Source organism: Serinus canaria, chromosome 5 (assembly GCF_022539315.1).
Source record: "Serinus canaria isolate serCan28SL12 chromosome 5, serCan2020, whole genome shotgun sequence".
Lineage (NCBI taxonomy): Eukaryota > Metazoa > Chordata > Aves > Passeriformes > Fringillidae > Serinus > Serinus canaria.
In genome coordinates this window covers 15,854,362-15,861,546 of record NC_066319.1, presented here as the reverse complement: position 1 = coordinate 15,861,546, position 7,185 = coordinate 15,854,362, and the positions used below count along the sequence as shown (strand labels likewise).

The following is a 7,185-nucleotide window of genomic DNA, read 5'->3' as shown; positions in this document are numbered from 1 at the left end:
ACTGCCCCCCTCCCACCTGAGGAATAACAAAAGCATTGGCTGGAGGGGGGAGAGGGGATAAGCTGCAGGAGAGCTGGAAAAGGCAAGTTGGATGGGAGATTGTAGCTCGTGCATGTTACCTGGTGACTGGGAGGCTGCAGCACTGTGCTCCCACTCCACGGCTTTGAAAGCTTGTCTCTACATCCTCAGCTGGGGACCCTTTCTTGCAAGCAGCAGGGAAAGAGTGGGCAGGAATCAATCTGTGACCTGAGCCAAAAATATCACCTGCCCCACAGCTCCTGAACAACTTCTCTGCTCCTGCAGGCGGGGAGGAAGGGGGTGCTGGAGCTGCCAGGCACACAGGAGGGCACACGCTCTGTTGCTGGGGAGCCCTGCCAAGGGAGAGGGGCAGGAGGGAGGGGACGGGAAGCTGAAGCCTGGGATAGTTAGTGAAATGGAAACCCTGAACCAGAGGGTTGTGCGAGGCACTGCAATCCTCTGCTGGAATAGTCAGGCAACTGTGGGGAGTGCTCTGGCAGCAAAACCACTCCAGGCTCCCCAGCTCCAGCCACCTGGGGTGGCCTTCCCTAAGAAGTCCATACTTAAATAATGCTTTCCTGTCATGCTAAGAAAGGCTTATGAGCTCTTTTGCTGCATTCCTGCCCTCTCGCTTTTTGTTCCAGGTCCCTTCCAGCCCCAGTGCATGGCAGAGTTCCAGCAGTGTCAGAGAGAGGTGGGTGTGAGCCACACAGCACTCACACACAGGTGCACTTAAGGCAACACATGTGCCAAGTGCCTCTGCCTTCTTGTGCGCCCGTGACTGCTGGTTTCCAGGAGCCTAGGATGTGGAAGATCCACAGGCCTTCCCAAAGCTCTCACCCTGCAGCACAGCCAAACCCCTTTGCATGTGGAAGGGCAGCTGGGAAGATGCCCTGCCCAGGGGGAGAGTGGAGGTTGCTGCTGTGTGTTGAGACTGTGAGATCCAGGCTGCCACATCCAGGTTTTTAGCAGTGATCATGCACCACAGAGCTATGGGAGCCCCCCCAATTTGTTTCTGTGGTGCCTTTGCCTCAGATACCCCTCTCTGAGCCCTGCCTGCCTGGCTGTAAATATAGAAACATAAGCCCTGGAGGTTTTTTTCTCCAAACATGTCCCTCCCATCTTAGCATCATCTGTGCAATTCCTCCAGCTGCTCCTATACATGGTATGACCTTTTTTTTCCCCTTCCCTTGCTTCCCCCTCCATTTCACCCCTTCCCCGCCCATCCCTGCTCCCTTCCCTGCCCAGCACAGGGAGCCTGGGGCCAATCAGCTCTTCCAGACGATCAAATGTCACCATAAGTTGAGAGCTGCATCACCTTGGGACGCTCGCAGATCCCAGCCTGCCCGTCCCCTCTGACAGGAGCTTGGTGCTTCTCTCCACTCCTTCTAGGTAAGTGGGATCTCTGGCAAGGGGGGCAACACTACAGAAGGGATGAGCCTTGGTTTGAATGGAGAAGCACCAGGGGAGGGTTGGGATCCACAGGATCTGGGATCTGATGCAGGACCCTGAGGAAAAGGCACTTGAAGGTCTGAGCTTTAGTTGGGCATCTCACAAGTCTCACGTCACCCATGGAGGTTTGGGTGCTTTGAAGTCTCAAGGATTAGTAGTGGGACAATAGATCCTTCCAAACCAAGATTTGGGACTGGAAATTGCTGTCTCTTGGGGCAATCAGGGAAAGTTCCCTCAAGCAGCAGGAAGAAAGTGCTGACCTTCCCTGCCCTGTCACCTGGAGAAATGGATGGCTGAGGCAGGAGGCATGAAGAGCAGACTATCAGGGAGCTTCTGTGGATGAAGAGGGCTGTAGGTCCAGAGGATGATCTGGGGAAAAAAATAGGGCCATGGAAAACAGTCCCCTCCCACAGGAATTGAGAAAATTGTGAGCTTTGCATGGTCAGGCTAGCAAAGTGAAAGAGTTTGAAGTCATGAACATGGAGAGTATCCCATCACCACTCTGAATTTAACCCCCTCCTCCTGCCCCTCCGCACACACAAGGAATTTCTCTCTCAATTTTCTCATTTTCTGTGAGAGTGAAAAGTTTTCCATGAGAATATTTATATTTCTTGGATTCACTTCTTGCTGTCAGGTGGTGGGTATTCTACAAGGGTAGGAGGGACACCAGCACAGGTGGCTCTGGGGCCAGCAATTTGGGTGGGAGCTGTGCTGCTGATGGAGGGGAGCTCCAGTGAGGCTTTAGGTGACTGCCAGGGCAGGCAGCCATCCCTCAGGGGGGCAAGACTCAGGGAGGTGTTGGGGTCCCTGAGATGTTCAAGAGGTACCTGGTTGAGTGCTTTAGGGGTTACAGTGGGAGTGCCTGGTGCATGGTTGGACTGGAAGATCTTGCAGGTCTTTTCCTACCTTGGTGATTCCAAGACCAGGGGAAGGCAGGGGATGTAAGCTGGGCACAGTCATTGGCTTTTTGTTCTCTGTTTTGGCTTTGTTATCCCTAGAAAACTCCTTGCAGGGATCAGACAACTCATACTACCCTGCAGACCAAGATAAAGGGTACATTTTGGGACAGGGAGTTGGGATTTTGCTATGACCCTGCAGCAGTGCTGGAGTCTCGCTACTCCAGCATTAGAGAGAAGTGTATGCACATGTTTATATATTTACTAGATATCATATCAAAAGAGATAGGTATTATATATAAGTATGTATATTAAAAAAATCCATGCAGTGGGTTTGCAGTGGCTGCTGCTGGGAAGAGTGGCCGTGTGGTGCTTGGTGGATCATAGCCCCAGCCCTTGCCCCAGAGCTGTCCCTGCCAGGTCCTATTGCCCATGCATGGCCACTTCTGTGCTGCCCCCTTTCCATGTGGCTCTTGCCACCTTGCCTACCTTGTATGGCCTGGCTTGGGGAGGGGATGATTGATGGGTGGGTTATTTCCAGGGATGGCCTGGAGGTGCAAGGCAGCTCATTCCCCCTCCCGGGTGCATTCTCAGCTGCTAAGAGGCTTCTTGGGATGTGCTGGCTCTGCTCTTTCAGCTGAGGCCAGGAGCATTTGGGGCCAAAAGGGACATGGTATTCCTGCCCACCTGGGGCTAAGGATTGGTGTATTTGTCCTTCCAGTGACCTGCTTGGCTTCAGCAAAATGCAGAATAACCTTTGCTTTCACCTTTAAGGGGTGGGAGCAGGCAGGAAGTTTTCTGCCTGGTGAAACTTTCCCATGTGTTTTGATTTCCTTCCAAAGGGTGGGCAGTATTAACTAATTGATTTTATTACATCCTTAAACCTCAGTCAAGACCAGAATCCATTTTTCTGCCACTATACAAACAAAGGCCAATTATTGCCTGAAGGTGCTAACAGCCTTAATCCTGGGCTGCATTTGCTGTGTGTAAAGTAATTTCCACCAAAGGCTAATCCCGAGCCAGCTGGAGACTTTCCATTGCCTTCGGGCAAACTTAATCCTAACTGCAAAAACTGCCGCTCTTAACAGATTGCTTTCTTTATTGCCTTTTGGATGTAAATATAGTCCAATTTTCCTGGCTGCTTTGATGGGTATGTGGGTAGTGCTGGGCATCAAAGAGCCTTTCTAGTCTTTGGTGGCTGTAGCTGTGCCAGTCTGCATTTTGCCCCTGGCTTTAAGGGACCAGATGGCTTTTGAATGCCATGAAGTGGACAGACACCTTGCTCTTCTTGAAGCTAAACCTTTTTATCTTTCCAGCCAGGATACTGGCAGTCAGGTACTGCCTTAAATGCTAGCTTCTCCTGACAGAGGGACCATACCTGGTTAAATGTTTGGCCCTTGCAAGGCTGAAATCAGTGATCTTCCCTTGGATTTTTTTGTCCCCCCTGCCCTCACCTATGGGTTCCTGCATCTGGCTCATCTTTGTACAGAGTCTGCCAATGCACTTGTTATTAATTCATCTTATCTGAGGCCAAGAAATCCCCTCAGGGTTGGGGTCTTATGGTGTTAGGGATGCTGGCATTCTCCCTTTGCTTTTATAGCACACGGACAGATGCCATGCAAAATCCCATTCGCATTTGCAGCGCTTGGATTAACAAATATGGAAGGGGGCAGGGGAACAGCCAGTGTGACAACTCTCAGCAAGATGTCCTTAGAGCTAAATTGGAGACGAGATGAGCTCATTCCAATAACTGCTAATGGAAAGCCTGATTGCAAAGGCTCCCATTGACTTCAATTGCCTTGGAAAGAACAGCGTGCACTGCGCTACGTGCCTGCCCTGCACTGAGCAGACACTCTCTGTCTGCACACAGAGGGTTCTCAAGCTGATTTCTTCACCATTTAGTGGTATTACTCTTCTTACTAGAATGAGAGAGGACTTCAGCCCACAGCCTTCTAAAAGTCCTCTTATTTTTATTTTTTTTTAATCCTCCACCTTGGGAAGAAGGAAAGCTGCATTTATAAAGGCTTAATCCATGGGAGGATTGGCCATTGCCCTGCGTCTTTACAGAACATGTATTTTGGAAGGAGCCAACAGCTGGGCATTAGGCAGGTTCCCTCTGCAGGCTTTTGCCTGGAGAAGCTCTGCTGTCCTGTTGCTTAAACCAACATGCTGTCAAGCATTACTACTAATAGCTTGAATAATTTTTGAAGGCTGAAATGAGACTGCTAGCATGCTAGCCACTGAGGAGATAGCATGTGCAAATCTTCATCCTGAAGATTTTATGAAATCTAGACTGAAAAGACCAGGAGAAGAGAGACCAGCAGTGTTGTAGCATTCATAATTAACAGAAGAAGCAGTGTAAATTGGTGAGCAGAAAAGACTTTTAAAAGCTAAAACACAAAATTCTCCCTGTTCCCTCTGCCTGGTAGAGTCCCCAGAGTCATCCTTGGGATGGCTGTTGCAAACCCAGCTATGAAGTTAAAAGCAGCCTGGGACCAAGAGACCCCTGAACCCAAATCTCATGTGACCTGCTGGTAGATTGCCCTTCCCATCCAGCACCACAGGTCAGGTCATAATACAGACACTGCTAGCACTACTTCCAGGGCAATGCTGGGTTTCTGAAAGAGAATAAATGAGGAACTGGAAGAAAAAATCTTGGCTGTTTATCTCTCCTTGCAACATGGGGGTTTTAAATCCTGTTGATGTTAACGTATAGTGCCCAAGGTCATTGCTGGGGAATGGAGAGAATCCCTTATAGGGCAGGGTTGGAGCCTGGGGGATTACTGCCTTCCTCTGAAATAGAAAGCTGCTGAGCTGCAGTTGTTCCTTTTGAACCTAAGTCAGCCCACCTGCTCCTTCAAGACATCTCTCATATATCAGCTGAATAATGAAGTCATGAAAGTCAGGATTTGGGCCAGCAAGGAGAAGTCTGGCTTTCTAATTTAAGATCTGCTGTGGATTTGGAGAAAGTTTTGGGGGCCTTTCCTCATCTTCTCCCCTGGCCTCAGGGCAGCTGATGCTGTTAGGAAAGCCAGTGCTGCTGTACACAGAAATGGTTATATCTATGGGAACTGCCTAACAAGGCATGTGGCTGGTTTTCATCTTAAACTAATCATCAAATTATTGTTTGCTCACTCATCAGTTGTATAAACCAGACACACTTTTGGGTGCTGACAAATAAGTACTTTTCTATAGGTTTATTGGTAGTTTCAGTTATTTTTGTAACTGACTGAGGCTTTGGAGCTGGCACCTTCCCACCCGTGGTGGCACAAAAGAAGGAAAAATTACTCTGCTCTTTCTGGAGCGATGGAAATGTCAGATGGGTGCAGGAGGACACCCTGGCCTTGCCTGTCTCCCTGAGCTCTGGGGATTTTGTAATTCAAAGTTGGGACTGGGCAGCCCCTGGGTCTGCCTGTGGGAAGCAGCTGAACTGATGGGATATATCTTTCCAGATGATCTTTTTCTCTTTGTCCTCTGACATGGGTGGCAAAGGTTTGTGCTTCTCCCAAAATGTCAGTGTTGGTGGGGAGCTGGTTGGTGTGTGGGAAAGCAGGTGCTTGGCTTTTTTTGTCCTCAAATGTCAATCCATCTGCTTCTGCCTTGGTGTTTTTTATCAAGTGCACTCACTAATAACGCCTTTTTTCTTCTTTTTCTTGTTTGTTTTCCTTTTCTTCTCTTTTGTCTAGAAACTAATTGCCAACATGTCTGATACCGAGGAAGTGTAAGTAAAGAGAAAGTTGTCTGCCTTTTTATCTGCTCAGCTTGGCTCCACACAGCAGAGCCAGGGCATCCCTGCAGGGTGCTGCTCTGTGCTCAGCCTGAAGCCCCCTGAGGCAGTGGAGAAGGAGCATCTTGACTTAGAGCATCAAAGACCCCTCCCTGTCCAACAGAGGACATCCCCCAAACACCTCCACCCCTCTCAGCCCGCCCTCTGTGGCTGTGGCACTGCACCTGGAGGAGGGGCAGTAGAACCCACACTGCAGTGGTTTCTGCCTTGGTTTAACAAATCCAGAGTAGCATGACCCAACCCAATGGGATCATTTGACATTTTTGCATCAGTAGTACAGAGGGGAGATTTAGGGCAGTCATGGGATCAGAGGAATCGTGGACAGACCTGCAGACAACAGAATTTAGGCAACACTGCATTGGGTTGCTTCAGTGTATGGTTTAAAGCTTGGCATCTGTACAGAGTGGGAGAAATACTTACCTCCTTTCAATATCCTTTTTTCCTCTCTCACAGGGAACAAGGAGAGGGTAAGTCTTAAATCTGTCTGTAATTGCTTCTGTGCAAGCCTGCAACATTTGCTGGCTGTGTCAGCTGGTATGGTTAGACAAATCTGAAGTTTCTTTTTTGTGCTTCTGTCTGTCTGACTGTCACCAGCTTCTGGGGTTTTTTGCAATACCTGTAGCACCCTGGCCGTGTCCGTGCTGCAGGCAGCCCGTGGGGTTTCAGCCCCAAACTGATGCCCTGGTGGGAGGGGACGCTGCTAGTTTTTTGTAAGGGCACTGCCATCTGCTGGCAATTTATTTTGAAGCTTCTGTATGGGTAATCTATTCTGGTTTTAGAACATAAATCCCCACAATGTTTATAAGCAATATAAATAGACATTTTTCTTATAGTCAGAGGCCCTCTGTGCTACCTTTTCCCTTCTAATGCACGTCTAACCTTGAGTTTCCATTGCCCAAGGAAAAATCCAATACTTGATTATCTTCTTCCCCCTTCTTTATTTTCAAAGTAATTTAATCTGTTATTTGACGTGCTGGTTTGCAAGTGGCCTCTCAGAAACCATCTTGCCCGGCATCCCTGTGAGCACAGAGG

The 7,185-nt window shown here is 49.0% G+C and overlaps 1 long non-coding RNA gene across 1 annotated transcript; it reads left to right on the top strand.

Moving 5' to 3' along the window:
* Positions 1-1,270: 1,270 nt before the first annotated feature.
* Positions 1,271-6,640, top strand: LOC127059723 (uncharacterized). The gene is made up of 3 exons (XR_007777816.1): positions 1,271-1,410; positions 6,053-6,087; positions 6,607-6,640. It is a non-coding gene; the product is annotated as an uncharacterized LOC127059723 (long non-coding RNA).
* The last annotated feature ends 545 nt before the right edge of the window (positions 6,641-7,185 follow it).